Source organism: Chamaea fasciata, unplaced genomic scaffold, assembly GCF_029207755.1.
Source record: "Chamaea fasciata isolate MVZ Bird 193981 ecotype frontalis unplaced genomic scaffold, bChaFas1.0.hap1 SCAF_2, whole genome shotgun sequence".
NCBI classification, from domain to species: domain Eukaryota; kingdom Metazoa; phylum Chordata; class Aves; order Passeriformes; family Sylviidae; genus Chamaea; species Chamaea fasciata.
In genome coordinates, this window is record NW_027094087.1 from 79,279,855 (window position 1) to 79,288,494 (window position 8,640).

General features: G+C 34.6%; 1 long non-coding RNA gene across 1 annotated transcript; it reads left to right on the plus strand.

The window, feature by feature from the left end:
- Positions 1-794: 794 nt before the first annotated feature.
- On the plus strand, positions 795-6,792 carry LOC136286028 (uncharacterized). Its single transcript, XR_010719694.1, has 3 exons — positions 795-850; positions 1,231-1,291; positions 5,024-6,792. It is a non-coding gene; the product is annotated as an uncharacterized lncRNA (long non-coding RNA).
- The last annotated feature ends 1,848 nt before the right edge of the window (positions 6,793-8,640 follow it).

An 8,640-nucleotide genomic window follows, 5' to 3' on the forward strand; every position in this document is an offset into this window, starting at 1 on the left:
AAATTGCCAATAAAGTCTCTGTCATTTTGAAACTTTATGTTTCTGGACTAAAGGCTGGTTTTCTTTGAAAATTCTTTATTTCACTAGTTTGATTTTAGTACTAAGAATTAGTTACCACAGTAACAGAACAAGACAGAAGATATTTTTGCTGACTTTTACTAAAACGTGAAATCATTGCTAATGCACAGCAGTTGCTGAGATATGAAACACATCTAATTTTCAGGTGATACAAAATGCTTTCAGCAAATTTAGTACTACAAAGTTTATGACACAAAAGTCAGATATGTAGTTTAAGTGAGAGAAACCCATGGAAAATACATATTATGCAGATTAGAGATAAACCACTTATTCAATTAATCCCTCATCACAAAAAAACCCAAACAACCAACCAACCAACAAAAAGAACAAGACCCAGCACAACCCCAAAAACCTCCGAAGCCAAACCAACCAACAAAACAAAAGTATCCAGAACAAATAAGCTTAATTTGTACTGAAGTTGAGAAATCAATTCTTATGCATGTAGGGTGTGATCACAGTAGCAAGTAGGGAGACTACAGTGCCTTTCTGCGGCATTTATTTTTGCATAAATTTACTAGATCTCCTTAGATGGTTTTAATTGTTTTGACCCTAGGTCAAGAACAAGGAAACTAGATAATTGGTCTGTGCTCATTTGCAGCTTGATTAGTCTAATGCCATACAGCTGTGCATCACCACACATAGGTTGAGATTTCTAACTGCTCCAATGGGTAGTATTAAGAGAAGCTAAGACTGAAAAAGTAAACTTATCTTTTGCCCTTCTATGACTGCTCACCCTAGAAAATTAAGCGTAATCTGGCCTCAAGACAATTAAGTAAAGAGATTTAAATATATCATATACTTTGAGTCATTATCTCTTTTACATATTTTTTTTACACCTGACTTCAGAATAATTATTGTCAATTCACCATGGTACAGAAGCAGACTCAAGTCTAAATTGATTTGGGAGTAGGAAAATGATCTTCCTGGAGGAGATGGAGTATTACTAACTTTGACTTATGTTTTTGCCAGAAACATTGTCATGTTAGTCACTCCACTTAGCACAGCTAAATTTCTGTTTTCACTTTGCCACACTGCTATCATTATGGAGCAAACATGTTGACATAAGTCTCACTTTTGGTTTTGACACTACCAGCTCAATAAGTGTTTGTTTATTTTACTCATGTCTAAAACAATTGGGTTTGGAATTTCTAGGCAGTAACTGAAATACATCAAGGTTGGATGCCAAGACTGCTAAAGGACTCTTAAAGTTAAGGTTGGTGAATTAATCTTTTGCCTAAACAAGATTAAAATTACACTGGACTTCTAATATTGTAAACAACATAAGTTGATATGTTTGATTCTTCCTTGTAAATTGCTGAAACTATGTTTTATTTCTAAATAAATTCTGCTTTACTGTACATGTATTACTCTAGAGCAAAATTTAAGTCATTTCCATATCACAACAGGCGAAAGCTGGTGGTTAAAGATCAGAGAAGGTTTATTAAGAGCAAAAAAATCTGAATTTTCTTAGTCATATCTAAGTATATAGTGTAAAAAGGAAATAAATCATCTAATCATTATTTTGCAGAAGTATTTTTTCTCTTACCTAGTTCTCTGTCAGTTCATAACCTGTAAAATATGTTCTGCTTATAGAAAGATGTGTACAAGTGTTTAACCTTATGCACTTGCATGAGTAACACCATTTGGACTCCTCTGTTTAGAATAAAATGAGTGAAAAAAATATTCTGGGCTTCAGTTTAGTAAAAGATATGAGAAAATAACTCTCCTGGCTGAAATGAAATTGGAGACTTTTGAAAAACAAGTAAGTTGATGAAAAAATTGCATGGCTAGATAAAAATTGACTAGTTTAAGTTTTCAAAAATTGAAATGAAAAAAGTTCATCATCTGCTTTAAAGGGATTATAGCATACTGATGCTTATTTCTTATATCCTTAGACTAATGTGGACATGTAAATCACACAGTTGTACTTCTTCCCTTCAAATTATAAAAAAGACATTCAGAAACACATTTTTTATGTAACTTTGCCTCTTGTTGCTTTTAATATCAGAGTCATGTTTGGTTTTCACCTTGTGGGCATGTATGCATTGATAGAGCAAGTTTTATAGTATCACCTAAGTAGCTCCAAGAAATTTTGTGACTTCCAGCTGCTTGTCTAGGGCAGCAAAACTTCCCTCAAGGTTTTACATCATATGTCAGTCTGGTGCAGATGTCTCAGATAGAGCTAGCTGCCTCTGTTTAGGCTCTTGAAATCTCACCTGACAAACTGCAGCAGATGAAATCTTAGCTGCAGTGTGTGAGATCAGGATTCACACTGTATAACTAAATTTCCCTAACCAAGTCTGAAAGATTTCAAATGCAAAGAAAGTTGTCCAGTTCTTCACATAGGCAGGACAAGGACTTGTAATCTTGAGAAACAGGACAGCAGATGAGATTTTCGACCAGGAGATAGGAAAGAATAAAAGATTCTGGAGCAGGGGCCAAAAATCAGCAACTGGTTATTAACATTGTGAGATATAGAAGTTAACACAAATGTTACAATTAAGAATGAATTAGCAAAATCTTGGGCAGGAAAGGCAAAAATCCTGGCATAGGAAGACAATAAGATGGAAACTAATGACCTCTCAATTCCTTTTTCCTATTTTCCAAAAATGTAACTTGGGGGGGGGGGGGGGCGGCGGTGTGGGTGGGGAGGCTGTTGTTTTCTTCTTTGTGTAGTTTTTCTTTGGGTTTTTTTTTTCAGAAATCAAAAAATGAAATTTTTCTACCAGGATTTTTCCTACATTTCTAAACTCCACATTTTCAATATGTCGATGGAGATAATAGTTCATATGTTATATCTGAGCTGTTCCTGTTTTATATATTTGGACTATAAGAGTTATTTTACAAAAGATGCTAATATGTCCTGAGTCTCAACTGTGTGTTTTGTACAGAGGTCTTGCCCAGAAGAGTCTAGATTCTAGTTGGGCTTAGACAAAACAATTTGAAGATCAAAGTAAACCACCTAGCTATAGCAGAAGCCTGGGGATCTGGAAATTTGCCTGCATCAGTAACACAAGGCAAGGAGTCAAAAACAAAAAGTTAAAATGTTCCAGCCCTACTGATTATTTCACATTTGCAACAACCACATTAATTCACAACAGTCTCCCATCAGCTGACCTGCTTAAATGCATGCTTGTTGAATTTTTCACCATTACGTTTTCCATCATGTGTGGAAAAACATTTCTTTAGTCTTCAGTTCTTCTTTGAAATCTCTTTAAAAGTTTATAGAAACCTTGACCACCTGTAGATAGAGGTGTGATAATGATTAATGTGGTACTCCATGGTCCCTGTACTGCCTATAACATTCTTGCTATAATCATGTGGTCTGCACATCTGGTTTCAGTAGCTGTTGGTTGACTCTACCTCTTTAAGCCAACAATTTGTCATCTTTGAAAAGAAAAAATGTGAATTCATTAATTCATGATATAGTCTATTGAGTTTTCTACCCAACAAAGTACCAGTAATAATCAAAACAGAAACTAAAAGCAAAATATTTTGGGTGTGAACTTTTCCCCAGAGGAGAAACTAACCGGTAGTATTAAAAAAAATTAAAACCCCAAGAATAACAGTATATCGAAAGAAGGAAGTTGGTTACTTTGTTGAAAAATAAGAGGAGTTTTAGGGTGTTTTTTTAAGAACAGAGGTAAAACTGGAAAACAGCAATAACATTTCACAGATGCTTTTATTAATACTATAATCTAAAGCAGGGAAAAAAGGAAAGGAAAGGAAAGGAAAGGAAAGGAAAGGAAAGGAAAGGAAAGGAAAGGAAAGGAAAGGAAAGGAAAGGAAAGGAAAGGAAAGGAAAGGAAAGGTTTGAGTGATACACAGAAGGAACAATAGGCAAGTAAATAGGGGATTTTTTTTTAGAATAGTAATTGCAGTAAATGCAATAAGTGATGTCTATCCATGCATCTTTTTCTTGCTGTTACCTGCAATTTCATTCAGATTAGATTACTCTAAACAATGGTTATAAAATCAAAATTGAATCTATGACAAAATGGGGTAGATGGGAGTGGATATTATTATCTCCACTTCTACACATCACTTTTTGGCCAGACATGTTAAATTTAAGAAGCAAGAAAACATCAAGAATTCAATTTTGCATATTGTAATTTGTCTTTCAGTGCAGGGAAGTAATTTGCTTGAGATCAGTTTATAATCCAATATACAAATGGCAAGTCAAACGCAGGTCTCTCGACCTTTCTCTGTGGGTGTATGATAACATATCTTGGATTATTAGCTAGACTGCAAAGTCATCCTGTGACAATTAGTGTCTTTTAAGAGCTGATCTGTCTTCTGATTCTTGTTTTGGAAAAATTCATGCCAGGTGGCTTTGTGTAATTGACTAATGTAAATCTACATTCAAGTACCTGCATAAGATGCTTTCTATTCTAACTCTAATGTTTCATGACTGCATTCTCTGAAAACACTTACAGAACAGTTCTCTGTTCAAGATGACTTCCACATGAAATAGTACCAAGGGAATCCTAGTAGATTTTCCAAAATGACCTTAGGAAAACAGGCAGGCAGGTTAAACATGTCCTCACACAAATTCAGTACAGAAATGAAACTGTATTTTAAAAGAGAGCAGTCATAATGCAAGTTTTCAGTGCTTTCTAGCTGTTACAAATAAACTATGGGGTATAGCTATAGTGGCCTGTAGTTTATAGGTACCACCTGAAGGACCTGTATTCCATATAGTCAGCTTATTTGAAGAGAGGATTTCAGGTCACTGTAGACGTATTCATCCTTTGTGCTGGAAAACCAGTGCTGCCAAGAGATGAATTAAGAGCTTAATTTGTTCTTTTCAGCTTATAAAAGAATTAGAAAACAGCGGTTCTAAGACTTCCACACATTATGCCAAAAATAAATCTGGATCAAACTAATGGTAAAATTGTCATAAAAAGATAGTAGATTCAAACAAATATTTGTCCTCTTCTCCCAGGGAAGGACAAGAGGAAATGGGGTCAAGCTGTGGCAGAGAAGTTTCAGGTTGGACATGGGAGCAGTCTGCCCAGAAAAAATGGTGGACTCACCATCCCTGGAAGTGTTCAAGAAACAACTGGATACTGCACTTAATGCTATGGTTCAGTTTAAGCTGTTGTTTGGTTGGACTCAGTGATCTCGGAGGTCTTTCCCAACTTTAATGATTCTATGATTCTATTTTATGGTTATTGGCAATGTGTCTAAAAATTCATTTGGATGAAACTTTTCTTTCAGTAATACCACTGTAATTCTGATTCTACTAACATCAGCCCAATGGACTCATGCCAGAATTGACTGTTAGACTCTCGCTCACACCTTGTTAAAAATCTGTTTACACTCTTTTATGTATTACAATGAAATTGCCACTAGAAACCTAACGCAGTGTAAATTATAAACTGAAATGTCAGAAAAGAGAAGCACAACAGTTAAAGCAACTAAAAAAGGCAGTGTGACTATTTGAATGGTAAAGAGATCTATTCTTGATTTAATTGCACTTCCCTGTAAAAGATTATTATGTACCTGACCAACGTAGAATCATGCGTTAGTAAGGAGGTCAAAGTCTGCAGCTCATGAAGCCTAAGTGAATGTAATGGTGGTTAATTATGCCCCTTTTCTGAGTCTCTCAGCAGAATTTTGTGGTATTTTTGTTTTGTCTAATGCACAAAATCTGAAGTGCCAATGTGTTTACATTTCCCTTCAAGTGCTGTTTTATGCAACAAAAAGGATTTTTTGCCTTTGCACATACTGCTTACTTACATTTATGATAACTGAGCCACCCATGTTCTCAACCATTGCTCTTCTCTCAGTTGTCACATCGCACACTTGTTCAGTGGCCCAGAAAATCCACTGCCATGTGTCATACAAGAGAAATGTTAATGAGGAAAACTACAGATTTTAAAGTAACACATGTCTGTTTGGAAAATAGGATTAATCCAGAAATTCTATTTTGAATTCTGCAGTTGGCTTCTCTGGGCTATGACAACAAGAAAATGTTGCACAAGAGCAGTGCTGGCTGACTGCTATTTTTACCTGGAGTCAATAGAACAGATGACCTTTCTTTTTAAGAAAATGTCATTTTTGTGATGTGCTCCAGCTTCTATCGCACGTCTCCAAGGTGACTTTTAATGCAATCCCTCACAGAGTTTGGTTGTGCTCTGAAAAGAGTATCTTCTTACAATATTCCTCAAGACTGGGGCATTATTTTCTCACCTGTCAGGTGAACAGGTGAGAACAGAAAAAAAACACTGTTTTTAACTTAAGGCTGTAAAATGAAGAATCTTCTGTAGCAGAACTTGTGGTATGTGTGAATCTGGTTAGCAGAATCACTTTTCTCTCTTATTTCTACACTCAGGATGAAAAGTGAAATGTGAGTTAATAAGACCTAGTGGTAGTTCAACTGGAAAGTCTGAGGGCTGATTTAGGTCAGGAATAAGGATTCATCACCTGAGAGTTTGCAGTTCAGTAGAGTCTGAAATTTTGATTCAGACAGAGATTTAGCCAAGTTTATGTTCTGCTTTGATAATGTTTAATAGCTGAAGAAACTAAATAGTGGGTTTTTTTGCTTGCCTTTTTTTTTTCTTTTTTTTTTTTCTTGTTATTTGTCTACTCTTGTGATTGTGTATAGCACTTTAGAAATATAAGATACACTTGAAGTTTATGCATTTTTACTTGGACATAATAACAAAAAAAGTAGTCATAAATAATATAATGCTGTATGGGTTTGCTCTCTTATCATTTTTTATTCATCTTTTCTTCTAGCTCCAGAGCATTCGAGTTTTGTATTTAGTTAGGTGAGGCATGTTATTAAGAAAATGATGTTTTGGTAGGGCAAGTAAATAAGTTTAGATTTAGTGACATCAAGTAAAGAAGTTTCTCATTTCACTGGAATCCCCAACCACTTTTCTTTACTGATTCTCTCTAATCCTCCATCTCAATACCAGACACTCCCATTTGGATTTATCAAGAGACAATATGTAGGCACATAGAGAGACAAATTGTTGACACGCTAGTAGGAAACAGCTAATTGAGTCATTATGGAAATGTGAGTGGGGGAGGAGAAAAATAAACAACAAAAGCCCAGAATATACCAAGCCTTTTTTTTTTTTTCCATCAGCAGATTCCAAAATAATTTACAAAGAGACATATGTGGCAACTGATGAAGCTCAATGACTACTGCTAACTGCCCTTTCTGTACTTTGGTCTGTTGCTCCTTTTGTTAGTTTGCAAGTACTTCATTAGCAGTAGAAAATGAAGGAAAACTAGAACTGAAATCCTAGACAAGTATGTGAAGAATTAAGGAGAAAAGAAGATCCCAGAGGGAAAACTATGACTCCAGATGTTTACAGTGAACTCCTATAAATTGTGTAGCATTGACTTATGCCAGTATAACTGTTCTTAACCATGCAGAAGAAAAAAATTTCAGGAAAGTGAGTGGGAAATAAAAATTTCCATAACATGGAAAAAAATGTAGAAGTGTACTTGTAATGACCACAGAACTAGTGGAATTTTAGAGAAGAAAAATAAGGAAAAGCATCTGAAAGAGAATAACATCAAAGTAGACTGTAAAAAAGACAATAAGTTTATTTAATTTGTCTTAATTTCTGTCTTGTAAATATCAAATTTAATGATCTTTTTAATTAGCTTTAGAAGGGATTTCTGTTCTGTCACTACTAGACTCATTACTTGTAAATTTTGTCATTAGCAGGCAAGCAAAAGCTAATGTAGAAGGAAAGCTTTGTTAATAGCTAAACATGTCAATTTCCTAATAATCATAAATATAATGTTTATATGCTTTGAATCCTGTGAATAGTTGGTGCTGCTCAGCCCAACTGACTCGAAAGGAGGAACTGGCTGCTTAGAACTTCCTTTCAGTGAAGATACTTCACTGAATACTTCAGAAAGATACTCATCAAACTAATATCATTCAAATTCATCACAGAGATGCCAAAGACAAACAGATCCCCTTAAAACTATGGCAGCACTGAAAGATCCTTCAAGTAATGTGACTTATCTTATGAATGAGAAAAGAATAACTCCCAGTTCAGAAAAAAGTGGGATGATGGTGTCACATAAAGCTAAAATCAGACACAGTATGTGTGGTGTAAATCATAAAAGATACTAGTCCTGATGCTGTCAAAAGCCTGAAAAGCCTGTTTGATTGTTTTCCTAGTTAGCATAATAAAAAACAATGGAATGTGAAAGATCAAGGACTATACGGTCCTTTCTCTAGTAGATTACTTTTTTTGCACTAGAGTATTTTTCTTCTGGAGAAAATAGAAAGAGTTTTTTCATCTGTCAAATAAACTAAAATTTTATATTTCTTGTTCTGTGGCTATTATGCACCTCTTTGGAATAACTGATGCTAGAACTCAGACTTTCAGTTTATTCAAGTGGATTTTTGGCTGACTGTTGACCAAAGTTACCCAGCATATATATTTGGTACTTGCCTTGCTACATTAAAATAAAATAAAATAAAATAAAATAAAATAAAATAAAATAAAATAAAATAAAATAAAATAAAATAAAGAAAAAATCAATCCCTCAAGTCTTTCATATATGCTAAAAAGACATTTAAAA